Source organism: Pinus tabuliformis, chromosome 2_2, assembly GCF_031772625.1.
Source record: "Pinus tabuliformis cultivar Carrire ecotype Pingquan chromosome 2_2, CPIR1, whole genome shotgun sequence".
Lineage (NCBI taxonomy): Eukaryota > Viridiplantae > Streptophyta > Pinopsida > Pinales > Pinaceae > Pinus > Pinus tabuliformis.
The window spans coordinates 1,102,499,452-1,102,508,999 of record NC_142300.1 but is presented as its reverse complement, the minus strand read 5'-3'; positions in this window follow the sequence as shown (position 1 = coordinate 1,102,508,999).

Here is a 9,548-nt window from a genome sequence, read left to right as displayed (position 1 = left end):
AACTCCAACTGGCTTAGTCTGAAATCTGGATGAAGAAAGCGGGGTAATAAAATGGATCATTTGTACTGCTTTATTTTTGGGGTTGGGTAAAGGTTGAGGAGGCAGCTGAGAAGGTAGAAATAGTGGAGGTAAAGGTAATGGTGGCATAGGTTGACTCAGCTAAGGTAATGATGGTTGAGGCATTGGGTAAGGTGCATATGTAGGAGGATATGATTGCATAGGTGCATGATAGGAATTATGTGAATGATGTGAATGGTTTGGCCCTCTCCATCCTTGTTGCCAAGATTGGGAGGGTTGTCCATATTGATATTGATTCCCATGTTTCCAATGCTGAAAGTGACTAGTGTTAGGATAGGAATACGAGTGTGCATTATAACCAAAAAAATGTGGTGGAGGTTCAGGAACCATACCTGCACTTACCTGAGGCCAATTCCTTCGTGCTCCCATAGCATGCAATGATTCAGCTTCAGGTTGTCCCCCTTCGAGTACAACTTTCAGCCTAGGTATGGAGGGACATTTGTCTGTAGCATGGTTATCTGCACAAATTGCACATTTATTAGTTTCTTTAATATCTAGAGGACATTCTCTTAAAGGATGCTTTCTTCTACATTTAGGACAGAAAATAGATAATATGTCTTGCTCTTCTACAAGTTTTTGCTGAAACTTCAAAGAGTCTATCTGTTTACTAACAATATTCATTATTTCAATTTTCATATTATCCATTTTGTTTTCTAGTCTGATAATCATAGCATCAATAGATTCAGTTTTCCTATTTTTATTCCAAATTCCTTTACCGGATCTATATTGGTTCCTTGAGAATTTCCTGCACAAGTCACAGATTTGATCAAAAAGTTTTTGAGCAATATCCTCTTGTCCCAACATATTTAAAATATTCTAGCATCATCAGTTCGCCCACGTAAGAACAAGGTTCTAATAGTACTTAGATCAAATTTGTGCTTTGACCTTTGGAGGATGTACAGGAATCTCTCCAAGTAGTCCTCTAGCATCTCATCATCATTTTGCACAATAGTAAAGATTTCATCTTGAATATCCCTAGTTTTACAATATTCCTGATATTTTGATAAAAACACTCTCTTCATTTGCTCCCAAGAATTTATAGTGTTTCCTCCTAGTCCCATGAACCAGCAGAGTGTTGCGTCCTTGAGAGTTGCAGGAAACAACTTTAACTTTTGGGCATCAAATGAGTAATCATAACTTCTACACAAAATATCAAACTCAAATAGGAAAGAGTCTGGATCTTCGTGTACCTTACCATAGAAATGAGGAAGAGCTGATGGTGGAATATTTTTCATTTGCACTTGTATGTTAGGATTCACAATCGGGAATCCAAAAGTAGATTGTTCCTCATTTACCTGATTTTCACCACTTCCTTCTACATGGTCTTCCATATCTTCCATTATTGTTCTTCCACACGAACCACTCTTAACATGCTGAGAAGGTTGACTATGGATTCCAACAGTCTCCTTCTTCCCCTTTATGGGTTGTGTCACACCTGAACTGCTGCTACCAGAGCCTAGGTGGACTGTTCCTACGTGATGAGTCTGAGTTTGTTTGGAATTTCTGCTTGCAAAAGAAGGCCCAATATGAGTTTTGGTTTCAGATTTTTCAGTGTTTCTTTGGCCCCTAGTGGGCTTCAGACCCCTACCTCTTTTAGGCATTCATTTCAAAAAATGACAAAATGAAATTCAAATAAAAGCTACAAGTTAAAAAAATAAATTGGCACCTATAAATTCCTTCAAACAATAGAAGCACACTGCAGAAAAAGATAATAGCAGACTTACCCCTATTGCAAAAAAAATGGAAAATTCTTACCAATTCAAATCGCCTCCCTGAAAACGGCGCCAAAATGTTGGGTGTAGGAATTGCGCTTAAGCAAACTCCTCAACACTTAATTGTCAACCCAGGGGTTTCGTAAACTTAGAGATGAAGCACAGGCAATGCCAGAAATGGTATGAACTTTTCCTATTTCTAATCCTACTTCTTAAAGGAAATGATTTGCAGAATCGGATAGAAAACAATTGAAAAGGCAATTAACACCAAGGCAACTCTAGTGTTGGAATGTAAAAGACAATTTGCAAGTAAATCAAGTAAAGAAATCCCACACAACGGAAACAATCTTAAATGCTGGAATGAAATGCTATGTTCATCTTCAGATGGATGGTAAACAGTCTGACAAGTGGGCCCTTGCAGAATTATGTCTTCCTTCTGATCTTCCTCTCACACAAACAACCTGTCCTTGCACTGTTGCAATCTGCTTGCACTAGTGCAGGTACAATATTTCTATGTAAGAGTATATTTGACCTTCCTTACTGAAGACTTATGTCTGAGTGAAGGTGCTCTAAGCTTCAAGGCTTAGAGAACTCTGTTTCTGTGTCAAGAGACTTGCTCCTGCACCGAAACAAAGTTCCCTTTACTCAATTCCCAAATTACTTTCGAAAGCTGAAAGATGTGCTGAAAAAGAATTGCAACTATAAATGAAATTCTGAAGTAAACTATTTGTGAAAAAGGAAATGATTCAACTCATTAAACTTGATAGAGGAAATAAACTTCATGAAATAAAAGGACTTTAAAAGAATTAAACAATAGCCTAAGTACTTTTCATATGTTAATCAACGTTGGCACTTTACCCACAATGATGATATTCTTTGCAAGTATAATGTGGTAATTCGATATAACTGCTTCCAGATCTTTTAGAGATGAACTTTTAATACCAAAATAGTTACTCAATTAATGATTCATTCGCTTGCGAAATAACTGAAAGTAAAATGCAGGTAAGTGATTAAATGTTTGCTGCAACGAATGACTAAACCAAGGTGCAGGTAACAGCTTGCACTGGTGCAGGAAGGAGTTCCTTGCACAATCCATTTGAAAATGAATTAAAACAGAGAACAAGAGTAAAGGAAATGCAAGAAAGATATTTCATAAGTAAAACAAGCACATTTCACACATAGGCTACAAAAGAGATTTTTTTTCAGAACTTAAAGATCAACGATTAAACTATTACATCACACAGCTGCAAAAGAAATAACCACACCATCTTTCTGAATAACGAAAGCGAGAGGGGTAAATGAGCTGGGTTGGTTGGGCCCTAGCCAACCAGCTCGTTCCCCTTCTAAGGAACGAAAGATATCAACACTTCAAAGATACATCAAAGATGAATTTAAACGCTGTGCATATAAATCATAACGGTTCCTTGTATTACTCGATTTGGCAAATTACATTACAGAGCAGTCCAGCCCCAGAGTGAGGCGATAACTAGATTACATAAACCAAAATGATAGTCGATGGTTCGCTAGCTTCCTATCTATGATCTACATCATATATATCCTTTCGGCTCTAGGCCGTTTACACTAATTACAGATAATTCTCGTTCAGGCCTCTCGGTTGAACAGACTTAGAAAATCGAAATTACAACTTTAGCCAGTGGTTATAACTTTGCTTGGCCGCAACCTAACTTTGGAGAAAAATCCCTAAATGCACACCACCTATTATCCTGCTTCAGTTCATCAGCAGTTAGACTTGGAGTCGAAGATCGATATTTGTCCTCATGGAAGATAGCTTCTTAGAAATGTCAGACAGTGACATCGCAGGAATCTACCTGCACTAGTCAATTCATTCATCATTAACACTAAGTTCCATGATTACTCTAGGAAATCAATATGAGTTACAAGAAATATGTAAATAGGCACAAAATCTATATAAAAAGATTAATAAAGTGTTGTAATAAATCTTAATATGAAATATGAGCATGTGCAGGAAAAGGGTAACCATCTTGTACTAGTGCAGGAAAGAAGGGTCTTTTATTAAGATAAAACAGAGGTTGATATTGATGGAAATGGGGTAGAAAATAGGGAAATTTAGGATACCAACAGAAGTGCAAATAAGTTTATTAGAAAATATTCCAACTTCATTTAAATTGAATAAGCTACTAGGGTACAAATAGAAACTATGACACCACCAAGTGGGCAAGACCCTGCATAGTCAAGACCGAGGGACAAATAGTGAGCTTTCGCATTGGATTTTCCAAATATTTTTGAGACTCGCATCTCTACGTCCTTTCCATTGTAAGAATTTTTTATCTATTCTTTAGTCCATGCCCTAATCCAAGTGAATGTTTTTTTTTTCGTGTTATTTCCATTATGTTAAAAGAGAAGAAGAAAAGAAATATGTCAGTCTCCCTCTCCACAGGGTCAGGTATTAAGGAAAATCTGAATTAATAACTACCATATTGCATTTTCCAACATGGTACTAGAGCTAAGGTTAACAAAAGAAGACAACTAGAAGGACATAAATAAGAGTTTATTTGTCAAGGGGAATCATTTGCAAAAGGACACAAGGAAGGAAGAAGAAGACCTATTGATCTAGAAGGAGGGTTTCCACATCAAGATTTTGTTGAATAAGACCTCATCATCAAGGTCTCATTAAAGGAAGGAAGGACAAGTATTTGTTGAAGATTTTGTAGTGCATCATCTTGAAGAAGAGGAAGCATCTAAGGATCTTGATATCATCTCTCACTCTTTAAAGTTGTCTGAAGACACCATTATTAAAGGTGTTGTAACTCTCGGAGATAGTTCCTGGCTCTAGGGGAACTAGTGCCCGAGACATCTTAAAAATCAATAAAACTTTTAGAAATTTTGGCCGAAGGGACAGGACATGAATTCTGCAATGAATTACCTAATTCAAGAAACCAAGCCTAAGAACCAGAATGGCTAGAAACAATGAGTGTTGCAGAGGCCTTAGATTAAAGATGTGGTGTAGAAGAAAGCAATTGAGACATGATTTCAACACAAGCAATTAAGAATCTGGGCCTCAATCCTGTAGAGAGAATAGTGAACAGAGAAGGACATTGTGATAGATTTTTGGAACATGGAGTGCTCATTAAGGGATTTCACATGAATACAAAATTAAATTCATGAGTTTAAATGGGAGAAACCTACTGCATCATACATCATTCCAAAGAGGAAAAACAAACATAGAATCACACAGATTGAAAAGTAAACAATGCTTGCAACCACACCCACTGTTGGAATCAAACTGACTTCTATTACTAATTTCATGGGAGGTTTTCCATTATAGTGTCTTCATGAAAAATCCCAAATTCTCCAAGACTCCAAACCTTCGAACCCCCACCATGTCTTAATTATTTCCTTTTATTTCAGTCCTCTAGACCTCATTAACTAAATTTTAAAATAGAATCAGTTAGGAACTGACTTTTTGACAGTTACAAAATTGTCTCTCTTTTCGAGAGAGTTTATTTGATAAAAACCAGCCTTTGTAAACCCAAACCCTTTACATAGGGACAATCATTTTTGTGGGCACCTTTCTCTTTTAATTAATAAAATAAACTAAAATTATCATTTTATAGTAATACAATAGAAAGTATTTGAAGTTCGTGCAGGTTTCGTATGGCATTAACGCTGAGGTGGATAATACATCGGCATGGGTCCCAGGCTTTATTGTTTAATTACGTTAGTAAAGATTTTATGGTTTCATAAAACCCAAAACCACCTCCAGGACCACGCCTGGTGGTTTTTGGAATGGAGAGGAGGTTTCCATGGGTTTAATCATGTCCATTAATTCATTGATGAGCAGTATGGGAAAAATCATTTATGGGGGTTGTCTTTGGCATAAACTTCATGTAATTTATGCCACCAGGAAATTGTTGGACCTAGGCATAATTATTAAGGACCGTCAGTTATTTCTACACTTGCTTTGCAAAGTCAAATATTAAAAAACTGAAGTCCTCTTCTTCATTCTTGTCATTGTCCTCTTCGTTTCTAGAAGTGTTATCAGAAAATATGCCCTGGTACTGTGTAACAACATCAAAAGATGCATTCTAGGAATTCTTTCATTCCTTGCTAACTAACAACAATGCGTTAGCTGCAATGATGAATTCTAATCAACAACGACCTCTTACATTTTCATTTTTAAGCATTCTGCATATTTCCAGCTGACTTCTAGAATTAACACTGGTCCAAAAGGATGAGAAATTACATGAAATGGTTGCACACTTAGAAGTTTTGTCATATTTATCTTCCACCTTGAACATCTTAGCTGACACCCTTTATATAACACTCCAGCAAAATTTTGTAGGACCTTTCATAAATCTCAATATCTTTTACAAAAAGTAGAGTGCAAAATTTCTTCACATAGGCGACTACACTGAAATTGTATTTACCATGAGCTCAAGCGAGGAACTTCTTACAATAGAACTTGATAAGGAAAATTCATAGCAGCATCAAAGACTTTAGTGCTGCGCAAGTTGATGCATGGGATTGTAATCCATCATAGTAGTTTGAAGGATTTCACTTGTTCCTTACCTCAAAGCCACCTTACCATAATAATTAGTGCTCCGGAAGGGTGAAATGGCATTACTCTCAAGTAAATGTCAGCATAGTTTCCATCTAAAAGGGGGAACATGAAACATCCATTTTGACAATTTTAATGGTGTTTTCCGTTGAATACACTGTAAACGTTGTGGTAGTACTACTAGACATAAACTTGGAAAAAACCCCAAGGGAAATAAAAGGTCCCTCTCCATCAACATACATTGTCTAAGATTCTCTACGATGCTTATAACGGAGACATACCTTATCGTAGAGCTTGGCCATACTTTGGAAGAATGACCCCCTTATTTTTAATATACGTCCATAAAAATAGAATTTCCTTCCCCTTTTTGATAGATCGCCATAGTTTATGAATATAATTGAAACATTTGTTGTTTTTGTTGAAAAGTATTTGTAACACATATCTTCCCATGAGCTATCATCGTTGGCTAGACGATGCATCGTAGAGCTATCATCGATCTTGCAGCTCAAGCTCCATTTCACTGCAATGACATTTTCTCCTTTGAAAAGAATGTTAATCCCTAAGGGTGAACACAACAACTTTATGTTGTCATTTATTGATATATACCAATATTCAAATGATTTTTCAACACATTATGCAGCACGGTATGACCTCCTTCTCTCGCTGCCTTGTATGTGTTTGCTTTGAAATCAATATCCTATATTTGCGAAAGGATAATGTTGTATAAATTTTTATAGTGAGATTATATCCAGAGATAAAAATATGGTGGGGATACATCCACTATCACATCGGATCGAACTTTAACTTGATTAGCAATGCCACAACAAGCTATTACTGACTATTGAAAATGGAAAAGATTTGATTGCAAATAAAGATCCATATCGCCCAATTCTTAATTCTCCATTTTGTTTCCTTGCCCAAGAAAGATTCTATTTGAAAGGGGATTTTAGCTTCCATTTTCCTTGACTCATCTAAAACATAATTAGGAAATGATCTAAACAACGAGCCAAATCCACCCATTGCATAATGACCCCAAAATGTGTGGTGAACTAAGAATTGATAAATTCATTTTGGAATGACCACCACACCTATCCAATCTCATAGAGTTTCTCCATATTCCATGGATTTGATTTGAAATATCTTCATCATTTGAAAATTCAAAATCCATATTGGTTTAGATTTTTAGGCTATGATATCGAGCTCTAACTAGGGAAATTTTTTTTGGTTGCAAAGCACTGAGAACCGTAGATCAGTGGCCTTGGTAGGGCATGGAGTCTAAAATTATGAAAACCTTGAAATCTGAAATCTGAAATTTGACATTTTTGAAATCTGAAACCCCTCCAAACCTATTTCCAACTGGAACTGACACCTTTATTCATCAACTAAAAACTGAACTGAAAAAATACAACTAAAAATAAAATGCTCAATTAATGAGCTTATTTATGTACAGTGCCCAATTGCTCAGGTATACAGTGACTTCCAAAGAAACCACGTGAGTAAAATTGTAAAACAAATGATTCATTTGTGTGGCTGACCAATGAAAGATCCAAATAACATGACCTAAGCCATAAAAAGTTTTCCAGAAGAGCATACCTATTGCTAGAAACCAATGATATGCCAAAATATGCATTTTTCTAAAACTTAGAAAAATAAGATTCCATGAAGTCTGCCGCTGGATCTTCAAAGGATTTTTTTTATTTTTGCTGGCCTTTCCACAAAATCCACTTTGGAGGTTTGAATATCAGAAATCTGATTTCCATTTTCTGCTAAAAACCATTGTTGAAAAGAGGAATCCAAAGTTTGTTCCCCATAACGCTGATGCTTTTCCTGCAATGCCAACTCTTGACAAAAATATTTTTCCTCCTGCAACAACACTTGAACTGTACTAGATCCTCCTTTGTTCACAAAATTACTAAAGTCATGAAGATTATAATGATCTTCCAGGATTTCAAAGTGTTGTTCATTTTTTCAACAAGTTGCTGATTAAAATATTCAGAATGCTTGAATTCTTGTGTTTCAACAACATTGGTATCCTCTGTCACCCTTTTAAAATCCCTCCTTATCTCTAAACCTGCATTTTACTGTAAAGAATTTCCATTGTTTTCTGGGTGGACCCTCTTGTCTTCAGCAATACTTTTTCTTTCCATATTATAAAGATTTCCACAAGCCCATGAATTATCTTCAATTTCCTGTGCATAAAGAGACATTTGTTCCGGAGTGTAAGGCTTTCTCTTCCGAGATAAAAATCGAACTTAATAGGATGATCCTTTGAATAGTACACCATGGTAGCAACTTCAGGAGTTCGAATTTCCTTTGGCATATTGAGATAATTTTTTTGAAACCTCCTATTAAACTCAGTGATTGATTCATTGGTCTCCTTCTGCACAATATATAATTCAAAGAGGTATTGTTCATATGACTGGTGCTCACCCTAATATTTAAGAAAGATGTCTTGAAAATATTGCCGCGAAGTGATTGAACTAGTCTTTAAATGTTGAAAGCATTGTTGATCATCCCGCTTTAAAAAATGGAGAAACATCCTTAAAGCCACATATTCATGAGTTATTTCAAATCTATCCAAGAAATTCTCAAATTGAGAAACATGTTGTTCAGCGGTAATGGCATTGCTTTCTCCAGAAAAAAATGGCAGAAACTTGAAACCCTTTGAAGGATACTGATGAAGGATTGTGGGCATCTCCAGGGGTTTAAAGATTTCGTAATTTCTGAGTTGAAAATCAGTAGATTGTTTGTAAGGCAAAGTGGTAGCTACCCAAGATCATGAATCATCTTCTTTATGTTCAGACTGTGACTAATTATCTTTAGGATATTTTATGCAACATTAATTTTTTTCTTTAGATTCAGGAGGTGAAGTTGTCCGAAGATCAATGACATCCCTTCTGACAATTGTAACATTGTTTTCCGTTGAATGCACTATAAACAGAGTGGTAGTACTAGTAGCCATAAACTTGAAAAAAATCCCCAAGGGCAATCAAAGGTCCCTCCCCATTAACATGCATTGTGTGAGATTCTTTGTCGCATTTATAAAGATGATATACCCTATCGTGGAGCTTGGCTATACTTTGGAAGAATGAACCCCTTTTTTTAATATATGTCCACAGAAATAGAACGTCCTCCCGCCTTTTTATAGATCACTATATTTTATGAATATAATTAAAACATATTTCATTTCCGTTGAAAAGTATTTGTAACACATATCT